Consider the following 12558-nt stretch of genomic DNA (forward strand, 5'->3'; position numbering starts at 1 on the left):
TGATAAATTTGAAAGTGTCTCTAAAAAAATTCACGGTAATTCTTGGCCATGCGACACCAAAAATCAACGATAAGAAAGGCACTTACGAATTCATCGGCTAGCGAGTTCAGGCACCCCACCTCAAAGAAATCTATTCCATGTGCGTCACAAATAGTCCCGTATGAAAAAAAGTCCCGTGACAAAATTATAACTTTGTTGTTGGTCTGACCTTATAATGCCGACAAGTGTTTGTAATTCATAAACACACACACACACACACACACACACACACACACACACATACACACACAAATGCACTCTCACTCACGCACACACACCACACATATTTATTAACATGTACATATACACGAATATATATAGAGATAGGATATATCAGTAAAATATATGTCAATACAATGTTATCAAACCTATCCAAAATTTGAGAATTGCAAATTGAATATCTTGACATAGAGTTTATAAATGCTAACAAAAAGAACGACCAAATGTATATGTATGTGGGTAATTTTAATCGACTCAAGTTACAATGTAACTTCAAGTTCGAAATATTTGTCCTGCCATCTTTTAAACATGGTTTGATAAGTGCTATGAACCAGATCTCAGCCCACCAGTCACGTCGTCACTTCTGTTTCAGTAATTAGATTGCAACAATGCAAGGCTTCTTAAACCACTAACAATTTATAGTATATCTGGTATTTATTCTACCATAATTTGCTTAACAACTATGTATTTATATATGTACTTACGAACAAATACATACAGATATGCTCTCTCTCTCATTCACTATCTCTCTCTCTCTCTCTCTCTCGCCCTCACATACACACATTGCTTTGACAAGTATCTAAGTTAAAACGCTTGAATGCTCACCTGTTGATAAGTGCAAAATGCAAGTATAGGCACAGTTGTAATGATACATTTCGCTCGCTGTCGTTTGACCTATATTTCTTTCTACTGTTGCTACAAGACATGAATGGGTGGAAAAGGGAGAAAGTCGATTACATAGACGCCCACACCTCAGTGTTTCACCATTACTTAATTTGTCGACACCGAAAGGATGAAAGGTATAGTCGAACCCGAAAAGATGCTAGGTAAGGTCAACCCCGTATTTAGACATTTATTAACGACACCGTTATAACAGATCCATTGAATTATTGGCAACAATTTCCTGAAAGTGATGTACGTATATATACAACGTCCTTTCACAAATATACATACGCATTCCCGCACATATTTCCCTCACGCGCTACCCACCCCGTCTCTAAATATGAATGTGTATATATAAATACACACACCAGCACTCTCTCACACACAGACATGCTCACGTACGCATACTAGATACATATGTATATAAATAAACACATAAATCCGCATAAATACACACACATATGTAGATAATAATGCAATAATGCCTCTCTTACCTTGTTCTAAATCTTAGATGACTTAAATCGTTATTTGCAGGATCGATTATTCCATATTCGCTTTTTGTCATATTGGTGGTAATTCTTCTGTTATATTACACATGTATAACGAACCATACAATTATAATCATGAAGTAGGTGCCCTTAGTGATGACGTAATGGGCGTGTCACGTGTCATTTGACAGTCGCTAAATCGTTTACACATTTCATATTCATTTGAAGGTGAGATGGCTTCTGGCCTTCCTCAGCTGTTCTTGTTTTCTCTGTCTCAGCGTTCCTATATTCACTATATTTGATAAAGCTTGTTTATTTAAACTTATCTGATTTTATCATCGTTTTTTTTTTTACTTGTATCATTATCATTCATCTGAGAATTATTTTACCAGTTACCTGAACTCTAAAGAGTTTGTAAAACTGGTTTTGGTTGAAGTACTTGATATCGATGACATACTTTAAATAATAACAACAGATTATTAGTATAATAGGTTTGCCACATTTGTCTAGCCTCATACACATTTCTATGGCTGTACAGTATTTATAAACAACTGTCATAACATTTTATCGCAGAGAATCACGTCTTTTAAATATTTTAAGACCAGTCATATATAGATGACTGACGATTTTCAGTAACACTTGCAACAATCGGTGCTTCCGTTCAACAGATTAGTTAATGGTATCAGGTATTCTGTAGAGGTCAGAACAATACTGTTGGAGTACTCTTCGTCGCGGAGAAGTGAATGTTTGATGAGGGGGCCTGTCAAGCCTACCAGATTTGGAGGAGCATTGTAGAAAATAAAGGAGAGTATATTTTAGATTGAAAAAATAACTTTATCTTAATTTTGAAAAATTCATTAAGTATAAAGAGAGGCATTATTTATGGGATGGCCCAACAGGCTTTTCTTTGACCAGAACTCATCATCTTTTGCAAATTCCAGTTGAAGATAAAAATGAGGATAGAGAGGCGAGATCTGCTCTCCCCCATTTTTTTTTTTTTGATGGTTGAATATAGTGGGGATAGCCCATGTGAACTGGCCAATTCGTAAAAGGTATTTATACGTGAAAAGAGATGAGGAAGTGAGAAATTTTAACTTGAATGTCCTTGGAGACTAGGGTGACCAAGAGGTGTGAGTTTCTTTGTTAACCCTGGGCAGAAATCCCCACTTTGGAGGAATTTCAGTATTCAAATTTTGGGGATAATTGTTTTTATTGTATACAGGAGTTTTTGTGCTAAGTCCTAATTTTATATTGTCCCTTTTCATTTTATGCCCGGCGCTTGTTTCCAAAAAAGGAATTATTATTATTATTATTATTATTATTATTATTCCTTTTAACCCTGGTTTTGTTTGAACTCCTGAAGTATTGGAGCCTACAGTACTGCAGCCTACAGTACCATGCTATCTGTTCTTTTCGACTAGGTAATACTTCCTTGATTATTCTGGACGTCTCAAGGAAGCAAAACCTTTGTAACAGCTTTGTGGGTCACTCTATTCTGATTTCCTTTATATTTCTAGTGATGCCTTCTGATACCGTCCCCAACGACCCCAACAATAATTGGCACTATCTTCATTCCTTTCATTTTTTTTATAGCCGGGCTATTTCGTACTATATAAGATGGTATGTGTCTCTATTTTCACCTTCCTTCTTGATTATTCGTGGGTCAAAAGGACACGCAACATCAATTATATAACACATTGCTGCTCCTTGTCCACCACAACCAGGTGAGGGTTGTTATGCTCTTGCACCTGATCTGTTTGGACTTGGAAATCCCACAGGATTTTACAGGTCTACCACTCCACTCTCAGCGGTTTGTGCTCTCTAGACCCCCACTTTTTGCATAGTTTCCATTGTAGCATTCTCACTACATCATGTCACCACTTATAGTTGCTTGGAGTAAATCTAGGGTATTCTTTAACGATACGGGCAGTGGCTTCGTCCGCCCTATAACAGACGTACAAAAGTGGAGAGTCTTGCACATTCCTAATGTTGACTCTCTAATTTGTGACCAAAGCTTGGTTTTGTGCTGCCAGTATGGAACTATCAGCCTCTTTTTTCAGCGCTCTTTTCTTCAGCGAGTTCAATCTATGATTTCCAGCAACTTCAGTTGTGGTTACATGAAATTAATTGTGTAATTCCTTATCGTGTAATGCTTCTTCATATCCTTTTGTACTTCTTGTTTTGAGTTTTTACTTTTTCTCTACTTTGAATAAGCTCTGATGGCATGATACTAATAAGTTTTCCATAGTTTGGGCTAGGTAATTTTTAAAGATATAGCGTTTGGTGTGCTCGCAGTCTTCCACACTTATAATTTCCCTTCCTCCATTTGCTCTCTTCGTGTATATATGTTCAGTATCTGCAGGTGTGTGATTGACTCCATGATTTACTCAATGCTTTCTTGTCTTCTGATCCAACTGCTTTAGCTCATTCTGTATCCACTTCATCCCCATCCCGAAATGTTGCGAGTGCGGGCGTGTTTACTTGGTTTGATCAATAAGTATTGGGGCTGTTGTGATGTTAACGAAGCTACAGTATACAGAGTGAAGTCGCTTGGTACAGATTGACCGTGAACTTTGCTGTGCATGCGTATCAAGTTTAAACGTTCTGGCTCACTTCCACTCTTTCTAGCAGTGCTTGGAAGGATTGTGTGTAGCGTGTGATCGTCGTATTGAACATGAGAGAGAAAGGTGAGCAGAGAATCTGCATCAAATGTTGCCAAAAGCTTGGCGATACCTGCTCAGAGGCCTGCGCAATGTTTTCAGAATGTTTTCATCGTTCTGAACACTATCAAGGAGACCATGTACAACTGAAACCCGAGTGTGCTTTTAGTCAGCTGAAAGCAGTTTTGGCACAAACTTGCAGACATGCGTCTCATACCCAAATCGTTGGTGATAATTGACTGAAATGAACCGTAACTAATCTGGACATCCTCTTATAGCTCATGGATTGTAATTCAGCGATTTTCTGTCACACCTGCACGCACGTTTGCCATGTTTTTCTCACTTCTGCTGCTTGCAAGTCTCAACAGTTTTTCGGCCATTTTGGAAACGTGTGAAACACTCGTACACTTGTGTACGGCTCATACACTTTCTGCAACTTTGCGTAGGCCTCTGGTCTGGTATCGCCATGACAACTTTAGCTTTGTTACTATGGCAACAGTCCGGATACTTATTGATCTGACCGCGTATTGCCAAAATAATATCTCTGACATTCAGCTTTGAATCCAATATTTGTCTCATTCACTGCTGTTATTCTTTCTTTGTCTGCTCTGTTATCGAATCGTGACTAATTCCACTGCCTCAAGTATCCCCAGGTATTTATATCCGCAAACAAGTTCGATTACTTTCACGTCTCTACTTGGCATATATATACTCTCTGTTCGGGTAAGTTTTCCTCATGTCACTACCATTTGAGAACATTTTGAGTTCATATTCGAAAATATCCACAGAAACTGGTCGAGACTGAACTGTTCTATCTCACTGATTGTGAACAACTTCCTGATGGTTAAGTTTACTTTTACCACTTCCCAAATCATATCCCAATTTTGTCTTCTGTAGTGTTTCCTTCAAGACGATTATATCCAGCGCAATTATCAGTGAGGATACATTGTTCCCCTGAGAGATTCATCTCCTAATCTTCACATCTAATACCAAATTCCCTGCTGTCAATTCAGTTCTCCAGAATTTCTTACTGTTCCATTTTCATGTGTTGTGCTACTCCATACATTTCCATAGTTTTGTTATCAAAGAATGTTGTATCATAACATTTGCCTTTATAAAAACCAATCCAAGCTATGCTCAGATTTGTGTATCTTCGCCTGCCGTTTCTGATAATTATTCAATCAATTAACAGCTGATCTTTCGTTCCGTGATTCCTCTTTCGGCACCCTTTCTCTTCAATAGTTAGTGAACAGCATTTTTCTAAATATCTATAGGGTGCACCGCTCAAAGTACCTGATAACCGTTTCCAAATTAGCGGAAGACACGATGGATATAATGTTGCCATCTCAGGATCGTTGGCACACAACAATATATTTTTCTTTGTCATCAAGCTGAGTACTAATCCTGCGAGCATTCATCCAGCAGTTGCACCAGCCTTTCATCGAGCCCTCTCAGCATCTTCGTGGACACCATCTGATTCCTTCAAATTTGAGAATTTCTGTAACTAATTTTTTCATTATTTCTATACTATTTCAGATAACCATGGCCCTGTGTATTACTTAAACTGTCTTGGATTCCAGGAAGCAACTCCGCTTTATCATTAAGCCTTACTGGTTGATCTTAAATCCCTCTCCTGAATGACATGCATTCGTCTGCATCAAGCATATCGGGTGTAATTGCCCGTCTAGTCTCCCAACCAGTATTTATATCGAGACACTATCTCTGGTAATATTGTCAACCAACACAATCTTGCTAGAGATTTTTGGTGGTGTGACTTTTTCTTGCATTGCGCAATACACGGTTGCTATTTTGGTCACGCTTTTCTGGCCTTCTCTTAACTGTTTTTATCATAGCATTGGCTGTCACGCCACTGATAGTGCTCTTCTTTACCCTGTTTTGTTTTTGTTACGAGGGTAGAACGCAGAACGTCACCAGACTCACTCCCGTAAAGGCTTCGAACTCTGATCTGTTCTACAGGCTGCTCAACTAGTCAGGTTGATTTTCTCCAGCTGGTCAGTCTTTATATCGGGAAATACCTTCAGCGCGATCAAAGTGCAATTCTCCATCCTTGACATTTTGTCATCCAGGAATGTTTCACTCTCCTAAAAAAACCACAAATGCAGGTCTATGGCACCTTTCGTATTCTTATTTTCATTGAGGAGGGAAGTGTTCAGCTGTTAAACGTTTGATGGTTGGAAGATTTTTCATTTTGGATATTTTTTAGCGAGACGATGTAATCTTGTATATGATATTTTTTAAACTCTAGCCAAAATTCTTTCTATTTTTGCAGGTGAAGCAAACAATTGTCATTTAAAAGGATCAATCACAAGATACATAGTGGTTTGAATAAAATAAATAAAAAAAAAGAAAAGTTCGGAAACATTTTACATAAAAACATGTACCAGTCGTGTGAAAACAAGAATTTTTAGCAAAACTTACGCAGCTTGTTCTTAAATACGTTTGACGTACTCTGTGTGAAAATATACTACTACTACTACTACTACTACTACTACTACTACTACTACTACTACTACTACTACTACTACTACTACTACTACTACTACTACTAATATTAATAATAATAATAATACAAGGTTTGTCTTGGTATAAAAGATGATCTACAACAAATATTCTGCTTACTAACACAGATTCTCTTGTCAGTTATTTCGCCTTAACCAACAAAGCATCTTTCATAATAACTTGCCATATATACATCTTTGTTCACGAGCAGGAGTATTGGACATCATAGCTATAGTCTCAGAGGAATCCTTAGGGGTTTGAATAATTCATCTCTGGAAGCATGGCTGTGTTCTTTTCATCATTAGAGAAGCCTCATCAAGGGACCTTTTGAGTGGGATGGGCTACTCGACCTGCAGACAATTCTAACTGGGGCCCACCTGCTAGGTGATGTGCTGTTCATCTTGATATGATATTAGCATGTTGTGCACATATAGTTATGGTGCATGTGCTAGATGTACACTTATCAGATTTCTAATCAGAATAGTTATAGGGGGCTTCGTACATTTGTGCCCCAGTGTCAATTTGATGGCATGCACTGCTCTCTTACACAATAATAATAATAATAATAATAATAATAATAATAATAATAATAATAATAATAATAATGATGATAATAATAATAAAACAATCAAAAGAGCGCAACTGTTATTGGTAATAGAGATTGACTCTTAAAACGAAGATGAAATGAATGAATAATGTTTAGACATTTCGTGTGTCTTTGACGAGTTTAAAATATAAAATGAAACGAAATTCAAAGATAGGAAACGGTAAAATATTCCAAATTAAACCGGAATGACTGCGTTTCTTTCCAGATTAAACGATGTCATCAGTCTTCAGTCTTTCACAAAAGGTAGTTGAAGGAAGGAAAGAAAAAACAAAGAGAAAGAAAAGAATTAGGAAAAAATATATTGAGTCAAAAAGTTTAGTGTAAGTATGGTGGAATTCACCTGCCATTTTATTAATACTTGAAGGCTGAGATGAATTAATAAACTAGCAGGTGAATCTGACCATATTTTCACTGAACATTTGACTGAATATATTTTGCCTATTTTTTTTGAAGGTTACAAAAATCTGGAAATCCGAGAACATCATTACAATCACCACTTCCCTCATTCCGAAAGAGAAAATGAGACATGAATTAAAAACAATACTGAATTGAAACGAAAAAAAAAATCAATAAAAGAAATCCTAAAATTTCGGCTTTACGAATTTTTTTGTTAATCATATTTTCAAGACTCAGATAGACCAAATCTGCAATTTCTTTCTGATTATAATTTCAAAATAATTTTGAGTTGAGAAGATTCTTTAAGATGGCTCTAGTTGTTGTTTCTAGCACAGCACACCAACACCTTTTACCTTTATCATTTCTTTGTCCATCTAAAATATATTGAAGTTTTTCAAACATTTACCCCCATAAACACATTTTGTGCAGTGATGATGCAATGGTCACTTGCAGCAATTTAAAGCAACAACAACAAACAGATATATTATATATATCTTTAAGCCCTACTCCCCATCAAGCGTGTCTGTGTGTGTATCTGTGCGTGTGTACGTGTGTGTTTATATGCATGTGTGAGAGAGTATGTGCATGTCTGTGCGTGTGTGTGTGTCTGTGTGTGTGCAGAAAAGTATACTATTGAGAAAAATAAATCTTTTACGTACCATTTTAAAATCCTATGCATAAACACACAGTAAGAAATACTCACACACTAAATGTGAGCGATATACTTTTAGAGAGATGGAAAGCACGTAAAAAAAAAGAAATGTTTTAAATCTTTAACCCCACCTCGCATCAAGCGAACCCTTGTGTGAGTATGAGAAAAATCATATTTTTAAGAAAGAATTATGCTATTAAAACAAATCCTCGTTTACATACCCATTTTAAAGTGAATCTATCGTCCTAATGAAATTCCTTACACACATGCATACACACAAACACTCACCGTAAAATATATGTTCTTATGGAGAGAGAATGTGTATCAAGAGAAAATGAAAGAGATAAATAAATAGAGAGGTGGACAGAGAAACATGTTATGTTTCCACCTTAGATTCTGAAATTTTCGACTTTAGCATGTTGATATAACATTTTAATAGTGAATCTGAGTTTGTGAATCATTTATTCCAGAAAGATAGTTATACAGTGTTACACACTTTTAAAGTTTGATCATTTTTATCCAATCAGGAAACAGAAGTTGAGTGTAAGAACTATCATAAAATGATAGCAAAAAATTAGAAGAGGAGGTGTTAAACAAAATGGAAGGTATGCGTGAGAATTATTACATATACGAAGAGAGTAAGAAGCAAAGAATATGGTAAATAACACAGCGCTACACACAGCTACAGACGCACTCACGCACACACGCACACACACACACACACACACGCACGGACGCACGCACGCACGCACATACGGGCGTGCACACACACACACGCATATACGCACGCACACATACGCACGCACTCACGAACACGCACGCACAATCTTTCTCTCTGTCTGTCTCTCTCTCTCTCTCACACACACACACACACACACATTTACCTATCATGAATCACCATAATCATAAACTTCACGAAGAAAATACTTACACGTTTATCTATGATTTGATAAATTATCACGGAGATGTACTTGCATAGCAAGTGATCTGATCTGAGATCGTGTGCTGGAACGAAAACAATTGCAGCGTAGAACGTGTTTATAAGCCATTTAAAATAACACACAAAAATCGTTAGATTCACTTCAACATTTAAATTTAATTTGTCAAAATATTTTCGTCGATTTGAGACCGCGACCTGTTCAATGACAAAATTCTGTCCTGCATCTCTGTATGCAGCACAGAATTTTGCATCTCTGTATGCAGCAAAAAATTCTGTCAGTGAGCAGGTTGCGGTCTCAAAGCGACGAACATATTTTGACAAATTAAATTTAAATGTTGAAGTGAATCTAACGGTTTTTGTGTGTTATTTGAAATGGCTTATAAACACCTTCCACGTTGCAATTGTTTTTGATAAATTATGTTCAGTATAAAGTATGCGGTTCCTCTTTATGATGCCCAACACATCTGTTTAGCTGTTTCTCTTATATCATTAGATAAATATTCATGCATTTTTTAGCTTATATAAACAGTATTGATGAGAAAATCAATGTATTGTAAGAAGAGATATGATAGAAGAAAAGTTTTTTATAGTGACATATGCAATTTAAACGAAATTGCCATAAATATAAACAAAAATGTATGCACACTATTTTTTGTTCAGTATCTGCACAAACAACGCGATGATTTATTAATAGGAGATAACTCTCAATTTTGTGAATATATATTTGTGAGTTATTTCCCTTGAAAGATAAATCTAAACGGCAATTTCGGTTTTGTTTCTTATTTCTTCCTGTGTATTTTTTTTTTATTGGAAAAGTACTTCTCATTGCTTGAATCTTAGATTTATTATTATTTATTATTTCTAAAACAAGAAAGAATTGTTGATGCAATTCTATACAGAAATTATCGATCTAACAAAAGGAATAAAGAAGAAAAACAAGAGGCTTTCTTTCTAATCTATATACACGCACACAACACATGCACGTACTCACAAACATGCATCTGCATAGAAGTGTGTGTAAAAACTACACTCTACCGTGGTAAACTGACAGGTAAAGCTACCACTCAAAATGGTTATGATACATCTATTATGGACCTGGTTCAAGAAGGCTTTTATAAGTATTCTCGGGTAAACCAAGAGAAAGGATTTCAGGGTGGTCAGGAAAGAGTATTATAGCCGTGTCAGTATGATCATGTATACTCAGCAGAAATCCCTGCATACATTTACAGCTACAAAATACTCGGAGGTTCCAGTTGTCCAGTATAGCCTTAACGTTACCAATTGGAAACTGAACGAACACCAGCGTATGGATATAAAGACCAGGAAAATGCTGATACTGAACAGGATGGACCACCCCAAATCCACATTTCAGGATCCTACAAACTTCTATAGGAATCCAAATGTTGGTCGAGAGTAACACCGACTGGATGATACAGTTGGAAGGACAACACAAACAGGATAAAAAATTGCACTCAGTATCGACAGAGGCATATAAATACAGACGAGAACTTTACTTTACTTTTCTCGTTATAATGATGATAATGAGGTCATACCATCTTCACACGAAACTAAGGCGGCAAAATTCTGTAAAACAAACCAAGGCGGGAAACAAACCAGATATGAGAAGACGCCATCAGTTTATTGCAAAACGCTGGTTTGAGAGTCGAAACAAAGATTTATCCTAACGGCACAAGATCAGAGACTCTTTACTTGGAAATATCGAGCTTAATGTCTCACGCAATGAGGTATGCACAAAGCGTAGACCCTACAATGACAAACGTAAGGTGATCGACTACATTGTTGCCAGTTGTTCTGTCCTTCCTGCTACAGAATATAAAACCAGGCATGATCGAGTTGATCGTTGCGTTCACTGGAGCATATGTCATCATTGTGATATATACCACACCTTAGCGCCAGTCACTGAAGGGGAGAATGTCACTGTCTTTATTTAGTTACGGTACCTCTTTCTTTATTCTTCTTCACACTTCCATGCTTCTAACTCTAATAAATTTTGTGAACTCCGTAAACAAACGCTATAAACATAAGCCTGAGAAGAGTCTTTCTTTGCCTATACGTAAGGATACACTACAAATTTTCAAGGTAACATGACCAATGACTACAGTTGGAGCGCATTTTTTACTGAGAACCATAGTCTTAGAAGAAGAAGCATGCTAGAGGTAAAGTTTTCTAGCGACATGTGTAACTTAAACGACATTGATCATCATATAAAAAGTGATGCGCACTTTAGCGCTGAAGACAAGATGATAAACGAAGAATAAGTTTTGCTGCTTAATTCTTTCTGTTAATTCCGCTTTTCATTTAAAAAAAAAAATCACTCGCTCACACGCACATACACAGATCCTCACACGCACACATGAACACACACACACATATACTGAGAGGGAGACAAGCTGGCACACAGGTAGTGGGACATACACACGCACCCATACACATGTTTATACACACATAAATACATTCTCACTCCATCTATGTACACGTGCCAACACATTCACATCCACTCCCACCCGTTATTACACCCTTAATACTATTTCAGATTACCTCTCAGACACCCTTCAAACTACCCTGATTCACTACTGACATTCCCATCTATGCGCAAGTGCAAAAACACATATACACACACACAACTACTCGTACACATACCAGTCACTATAGCTGCAGATATCTCACTACAGCATCAACACGTACACAGGCCACTCACACAACACAAATACATCTAAACAGATAATACATCACAGACACACAGTGAATATCACCACACACATACACACAAACACACACAAACACATACGCACAAACACACACAAACACATACACACAAACACACACACGCACTTACACACACATACACACAGATAAACATTCTTCAAACTCTCCTGTCGCAGAAAGCACTTTCTCTTTGTCCATCTACTTCCGGTCGTTTAAAAAATGTAACTACACGAGGCGGTTGGCGATTTTTTCCCTTCATCTTGCCCATATGTATATATTGATATTGATATTAATTAATATTCAATGTTTACCCTATTGTTTAATTTTATGTATATATATATATATATATATGTGTGTGAGAAAGTTGGTATGTGAAAGCACGTGGTTGGATGTATAAAAGATAATAAGAGTGAAAAAACTACAGAAGGCTTGTGTTACATGGTTAAAGTATATATTTAAATTATGTCAGAAAAATGTAAGAAAAATGTTATAAAAATGTTATAAAATCTTTTTGGTATACAATGTTTATATACCAAAAAGATTTTATAACATTTTTATAACATCTTTCTTACATTTTTCTGACAATAATTTAAATATATACTTTAACCATGTAACAGAAGCCTTCTGTAGTTTTTTCACTCTTATTA

The 12558-nt window shown here is 36.5% G+C and overlaps 1 long non-coding RNA gene across 1 annotated transcript; it reads left to right on the forward strand.

The window, feature by feature from the left end:
* The first annotated feature begins 875 nt into the window (after positions 1 to 875).
* On the forward strand, positions 876 to 7203 carry LOC128248583 (uncharacterized). The gene is made up of 2 exons (XR_008264761.1): positions 876 to 1085; positions 6360 to 7203. It is a non-coding gene; the product is annotated as an uncharacterized LOC128248583 (long non-coding RNA).
* Positions 7204 to 12558: the final 5355 nt, after the last annotated feature.

Source organism: Octopus bimaculoides, chromosome 8, assembly GCF_001194135.2.
Source record: "Octopus bimaculoides isolate UCB-OBI-ISO-001 chromosome 8, ASM119413v2, whole genome shotgun sequence".
Taxonomy (NCBI): Eukaryota; Metazoa; Mollusca; class Cephalopoda; order Octopoda; family Octopodidae; genus Octopus; species Octopus bimaculoides.